The sequence below is a fragment of the Pezoporus occidentalis genome, unplaced genomic scaffold, assembly GCF_034315485.1.
Source record: "Pezoporus occidentalis ecotype Australia unplaced genomic scaffold, CSIRO_AGI_Poc_V1 ctg13, whole genome shotgun sequence".
In the NCBI taxonomy this organism is placed as follows: Eukaryota; Metazoa; Chordata; class Aves; order Psittaciformes; family Psittacidae; genus Pezoporus; species Pezoporus occidentalis.
Window position 1 is genome coordinate 16,290,092 of NW_026913103.1, and position 7,440 is coordinate 16,297,531.

The following is a 7,440-nucleotide window of genomic DNA, read 5'->3' on the forward strand; positions in this document are numbered from 1 at the left end:
TGGGTAGCTATGTGTACTTTGTTACATTGGTATCCTGAAATTCTGTGCAGCTTTGACTTGTCTGTTCTTATAAGAGAGACGTAGTCATTGCTGTTATTGGAACAAGTTTTTTGATTGTTACTTACTAAGACTATGCAGGCTAATACTTCAATTAAATTGAATCGGGGAACTATCAGACATCTGCTAGAAATACAGCACAATACAGTGAAGAGTGAGCAGTCCAGCAGGTTCCTGGGGTGTGTGGAAGGTAACTTGCTGACACAACTGGTGAGTGACCCAATAGGGGAAGGCACCCACTGGACCTGTTGTTTGTGAACAGAGAAGGACTTATGGGTGATCTGGTAGTTGGAGGCTATCGAGGGCACAATGATCACGAAATGAAAAGAGTTTTTAATTCTTGAAGAAGGAGGGAGGGGGTCAGAAGAACTGCTACCTAGAACTTCTGGAAGACTCTTTCCCAGTGGGATGGGGAGAGAACTGGAAAAAAGGTAAAACCCATGGGCTGAAACAATGATAATTGAACAGGACAGAAAAGAAAAGGAAAATATTCTACAGCATGGTCCTGAAGAAGCCTGCTTCTCATGGGTTGGATTTGCATACACTTCTCTTGATAAAAATCTGGCTGGATAGCCAGACCCAAAGATTTGCATTGAATGGAGTTACCTATAGTTGGTCTCAAGCAGTTTAGTGCTGGACGACAGTGGCAGGTTAACTGTTGGACTCACTGATTTTAAAGGTGTTATCCAACATAAATGGTTCTACGATTTTATCATACATTTTATGTCTCTCAACACATCTTCTCTGCTTCATGTTGTCGCTTCGTTGGAGAATTTCAGTTCTAGATACCAGTGCTTATGGTAAATTTTATTGTGAGTTCTTTGTATTAAGACTGCAGGATTAACTTTTCTGAAGTGTTTGCTTTTCAGTTTATAGTAAAACGAGGATGCACTAAAATTAGTATTATATTTTACAAAAATTCTTCTTTTGAGGTGCAGGTGATTCCTTCAAGATCTGTAGTAGCTTCCTCTGCGTTCAGCCCTTATTAATAGAGATGGTGCAAAGAAAATAAAGTACCTCTGACACCATGGAGATTTTATATAAAATTCTTTTCAGAGAAGAAAAGTTAAGTGATTAAGTGTTTCTGTAACATTCTGTTTCATTGTTTCCTGGATTTCTTACACCAGGTTTCCCATCAAAAAAATATATCACTGTACAATGCAAAATATAAAATATGAAATTTGAAGTTAAATATTTAAATTGAGGCAATACTTAAAACACTTGAATGGTGCTTCTCAGTCTTTCTGTAGGCCATGCAATACTTAAACCAAAATTCACAAGAATCATCTAGCTCTTTTGAAAAAAGAAACCACCCTCCTCCCATCTAGGCTGGATTTGTGCCATCATGCACAGTATAGCCTCAATGATCATAGAATCATAGAAAAATTAGGGTTGGAAAGGACCTTAAGATCATCTAGTTCCAACCCCCTTGCCAAGGGCAAGGATGCCTCACCATAGACCATGTCACCCAAGGCTCTGTCCAACCTGGCCTCGAACACTGACAGGGATGGAGCATTTACCACTTCTTTTGGCAACCCGTTCCAGTGCCTCATCACCCTCACAGTAAAGAACTTCTTCCTTATATCTAACCTGAACTTCACCTATTTAAGTTTAAACCCATTTCCCCTTATCCTATTGCTGCAGTCTCTAATGAAGAGTTTTTCTCCAGCATCCTTGTAGGTCCCCTTCAGATATTTGAAGGCTCCTATGAGGTCATCATGCAGCCTTCTCCACACTGAATGTTCATTTTCACTTTTCAGAAAAAGTGTTCTGAGTTTTGTGAGTTCACAGCAGTAAGCTGTTATCACCCTTTTCCATTCCATTTGTTTCTTTCCATATGACTGGGAACATATGGTCAAATACATGTTTTTTAAAAAAATCAATACATTACAATGATTTCATATGCTGCTCCCATGAAATGCAGGCAGAGAAACATTGTAGCAAATATTGTTGTTCTGTTTCATTCTCAATCAGAGAACAAATGTTGAAAACCTGTGTGAAATGCACATTTTCTCTTGAGTCTAACTGTAAGTGATTTCAAAATCTGGCTGTAAAGATAATCTTTACCATATCAGTTATGTCAGCTAAGAAGAAATATCTTGTGTATTAGATCTATATTACAGCTCATACATATCAATAAGCACACAGTGACATAACTTAAATTCATTTCTACAAATTATGTCCGTAGAAAAGCTATTTTGTTAATTGCAGCAAGCTGCATTTATCTCTTCAATGCCCAGCAACTGAACAGCGCAAATGCCCTTTGGCAACAGGAATGATAAGTGGCTTTCATGGTCCCTCCAGTACAAATCAAACTGACAAAAAGCAAAAGGTGGAAAACATAATGAATCTAGCCCATGTATGTGTTAGATTTTGATGTGCTTGTCTGTACATCACTCAGTACAAGAAACTACAACCAAGAGGAACTGGAAACTAACAGCTGTCAGGGATGCCATTGTAGGACACTGCAGATGTCATGCTGCATTCTTACATGTGCATAATGTGTCCTGAAACCAGGACGCAACTGTAAGGCTAAAAGGGAAAAGGTAACAGTTAATGTGGAGGAAATGTTCAGTTCTATTGAAATTCTTGTTTTGTATCTGGTATGAGAAAAATATCTATTACAGTTTTTTATCCATCTATAAAGTATGAGTTTAGGACAAGAAATTAATGCCCTAGTGATGTATAAATACTTAGGTGGTTAAATGCTTTCTTGACGCACAGTATGTTAGCTCAGATTTTTTCCTGTAGGTCCTTTTTCTGTACAGTCCTTTAGAGAGAAAGACAAGGAAGATTATAGCTTCTCTGTAAAGACAGAGAATTCCTGTAAAAGTAAGATTTGGAGCTGGATATTCACAATCAGAATGATGCAACAGATTACTTTCAGTGGCTAGGTTGTATGTTTATTGCAAGTCAGTGTCATGATCAGAGTTCATCATCATGTTGGAGATTAACACCTAATAAAATGGTTTTTTACAAAGCATAGAGAAGAAAAAGCCATACCTCAAAACCTGTCATTTTACACTGATTACCTGTTGGGTAACCATACATCTTCCTCAGACAAGATGGGTATTTCTGCATTGTCTCACCTGTGTTTAATTAGAAAAAAGAAGGGGTGGGGGGGAAATCACAGAAAACAAAACAAAAGAAAACAAAAACTATAAAAATAATAACCCACAGATAAAAAACCTTCTGCCTTAAATTTCAAAATAATTTCAGAGATCCAAGGCATTTTAGATGGCTTTTAAAACAAACTACACATTTCTGTCTCAGTGCACATATCGTCATGTTTGAAATATTAGCAGTGCTGTGCATTAGATTAAAATTGGATGCTGCATCTGAAGCATTAAACTTTTGACAGGACTATGCTGGGTTAGCTGACACTACAGAGGAAGCACTCTATAGGGAAGACCCTAAAACGGTCTATTAGCTGTTCAAGTAATTATCTTCACATGCATTTGTAATGTTTTAGAATAGCAGAAAATGTTATTTTACTCATACGGCTCTGAAATACAGCTGATTAAAAGGCTGAGCTCTAAATACAAAATTGTATGCTGTCATTCTAACCCAGGCTCTGAGAGAACAAATATCATTCAGTAGTCCAGCTGAAGACATTAGTAAAGTCTAAATAAATTTCAGCATAAAATTGATTTAACTACTCTAAGAACATTTATGCTACATAAAAAGCAACACAGCCATGATGTCTATTAGAGGCAATTTGAAAAAGACAAGGTCATTAAAAAAAGGAAAAAAAGAATTGTTTTGAGCTAGTTCATTGATGGTTTGAAAACTCTTTAAAAACCTGAACCCATCTGAAGCTTTAAAATACTATTTTACATTACTTCGCATGGTCATTCTAAACATGCTGCCCTGTTAGCTAAGTTGTACTCTTCCTTTTTTGGTTTTACTTCTCTCTGCCAATAAAGAGACTTCAAAGAAGATGGAAATAGTTTATTTTGTTAAAATCCTCTGTTGCTGGGCTGTTTGCATAAGGATATGTGGTAGCCATTTCTTGACTGGCTCTGACTCATCCTAATGTAATCTTTCTGTGAATACCTGTACTTTCTCCCAACTATTTTCCCAAACAAATGCTGTGGTGGCATTTAGAACAGATGTTCACTGTTTTATTTTTGAGGATGTTCTGTTGTTTTGTGGTTTGGTTTTCATTGGTTGTTTTGTTTTTTTTTTTTTTGGGGGGGGGGGGTTGTTTTGTTTTTTTATGTCCTTTTACTTTTTTTTTTTAATTTCATGAATCTTGAAACTCATATTACTGGGGATATATCAGTACAGCACAATCCATTCAATTGTCATCCACATGCATAGTAAACTACAAAAGGTGTTCTGCTAGGATAGCTTTACTGCTTATAATGTGTGAATTAATTAATTTGTCTTTATGTTCTTTCACTTATGCCCACTCTGAAATCCTACAATAAGAAATGATCCCCCTGTCTAAGGAGACTCAACTGCTGAGAGATACTATGAAGCAAAATGTGGGTGGTGACTATGGCTTGCTTTCTTCTCTAAGGCTTTATTTCTATTTTTCTGAAAGCCCTATTGAGTATATTGTTAAAAGTGCTGATAGCTAGAAATTATATTCTCTGCGCATGAGGATTCATACATACCCTTGTATTCACATATTTGTTACTAAACAAGAAAAAGTATATCAAAATTCAGCAAATATTGCAAAATTCATGTCCTTCTGTCAATGATAAAGTGTTCTTCAAGAAAAAAAAGTATTCAAAAAGACTTATGTTAACTTAAAATTGCCTTCATTAATCAAATTGTAAAAATAGTTGCAATGGCTATTAGTTGGCAATTCACCCATTTGTAATTACTCAGACTGGGCAGAAAAGGTCCCCAGAAAATATACTTTTATTGCTGTTTTAAGGTTGTCGTGGTTTAAACCCAGTCAGGTAATTCGTTCGCTCACTTCCCCCCCCCTTTCTTGCCCTCCCCCTGCTCTCGGAGGGACGGAGAGGAGAATCGAAAAGAATGCAACTCCCACGGGTTGAGATAAGAACAGTTTAGTAACTAAGGTATAACACAAATCACTACTGCTACCACCAGTGATAATAATGATAAAGGAAATAACAAGGGAAGAGAATACAACACCTCAGCACCAGCCGACCGATAACTTGCCCCCCCTCAGCCCGACCAAGCACCGACCGATACCTCCTCCAACCCTGCAGTCTCCCAGCCCTTCCGGCTAACTCCCAGTTACATCCTGGGCATGACGTGCTGTGGTATGGAATACCTCTTTGGTCAGTTTGGGTCAGGTGTCCTGTCTCTGCTTCCTCCCGGCTTCCCCTCCTCCCTGGCAGAGCATGAGGCTCACAAAGTCCTTGGCCAAACCAAAACATCGCTATCAGCTCTGTTCCCAGGCCGAAAGTCAAAACACGGCACTGCACCAGCTACCAAGAAGGAGAAACATGACTGCTGCTGCTGAACCCAGGACAAAGGTAAATTCCCCTTGAAGGCCAAAAGACTTTCACTTTATAGATACACATTTCTTGCTTATTACATTAGCAGAGACCTTCTACTGTACTTTGCAATAAAAACTGGTTTTAGAGCTCATTAAAATCTTTCCTTTATTGTTTCTATCAGGCCTTCTTGTGGATTCTAAATATCTTCTTTTACTTTGAGCGCAAAAATCACCACAAACAGACCAAAAAGACTTGCATGACATGTTGCATACAATACTGCTGTTATATCTTTAAGCTTAACCTTTGAAAAAAATATCAATGCCTTTAGCAAGGAGGTGTAACATTAAAAAGAGTTCTAGGATTTCTGGTTCCAGAAATCATAGTTAGAGCTACATGGAAGAAATTCATATTGGCTGTGAGATTACCACTGATGGAGTGACATGTTTAACTTGTAAGAGAGAAGCAGCAGTATGTTTATTGATATGAAACAGCAATTTAACGAAGTCTGATAGTAAATGCAATAGTGATTTAATAAATTTGATGGCAACATGCAAGTCGAAACTGTCAGAGAGACCCTCCTGTTGAGTCATGAGGTTCAGAAACTACCCCCTTCCTTTCCAAAGTTTTTCTCAGAGTCCAGGTGCAGTCTAGGTGCAGCTAGATCCAGATTTAGTCTCAGGCGGCTTCATCAACAGTTTTTTTCTAAAGGATTATATATGCACAATCATTCTTATATATCACTTAGCTAAGATTTCAAAGTTCAGCAGGCTGGAGTTGAAAGATGTCTATAATAACAGCAGAAGAATTGTCAACAGGAAAAAGTAAAAAAACAGATGTAAAAATCTGGTCACATTTGTAAGTTGCTTTTTCATTTTCACACTAAAATATTGATACATGTTTGCATATAATTGTGTTTGCTAACATAACCATGTTAGAATTTATAGCAAATTTGTCAGTTGCAGTATCTCCAAAACTACATGCTTTGTATTTGTATTACTAGTGGAACGTATTCTACTCTGGCTGAATAGGATAAAGTAAAACAAACAGCCAGTTATTGCAGAAAGCTGTATTAAACATGCTGTATAATTTCTGTATTACGTATTATTTTCTATTTTGGCATTTTACTACATAAATCGTACATAAACTATCTGTTAAGTAATGGATTTTACTTTCTTTCTGCATCTTTTTTCTGCTTTGTTACAAATGAAACTTAAGAAACATTCTAGCTTAGGGTATGCTGAGGGAACATTTTAAGATGCTTGCAAGCTCTGATAGCATAAACTATGTTTGGAAGAAATAAAGAAGCAGCAATAAAAATACTCATGTGGGTAGAAAGAAGTATATCTTCCAAAATGATTTATCTGTCCCTGTTGCTTCAGTGCTTCCTGGCATGGACTACTTCTTACCTAGTTTCTTTCTGAAGTAGTGACTAAGTGTGAAATTTGTTATTATCACAAAATTCGTTCCGATAATGAATTAAAAAAAAAAAAAAAATTAGCATTTTTTGCTTTATTTTAACAAAATTGTTGAATTGATTCTCTGCTTCTGCAAAACAATGGGCAGCTAAACCTTCAGTTTGTTGGTATGACCTGTGATAGTCTCTTTTGAATGTAACAAAAGAGTCACATTCTTTTTAACATGATTGCCACTTTAGGCAGCAGAGAAATTTCCCTTGATTTTTTGTGTTTATAAATTGAGTATTATGTATTTTAAATATTATATTTCCATTGAAGACAATGCAGATAGTCAAAAAATACCATATTCAACTGTGGCTTAGAGAACAACACAAATATTTAATGAAGATACATATAATTTACAATGTATGTTTTACAGGATAAGGTAGAAGTGTTTCAATTGATATTTGGCTGCTTTCATGAATATCAGTACCCTAAATAGAACACTCTATGTTACTGATACCACATGCAGCTCAGTTCTTACAGATTGTTTACATAATTTGATT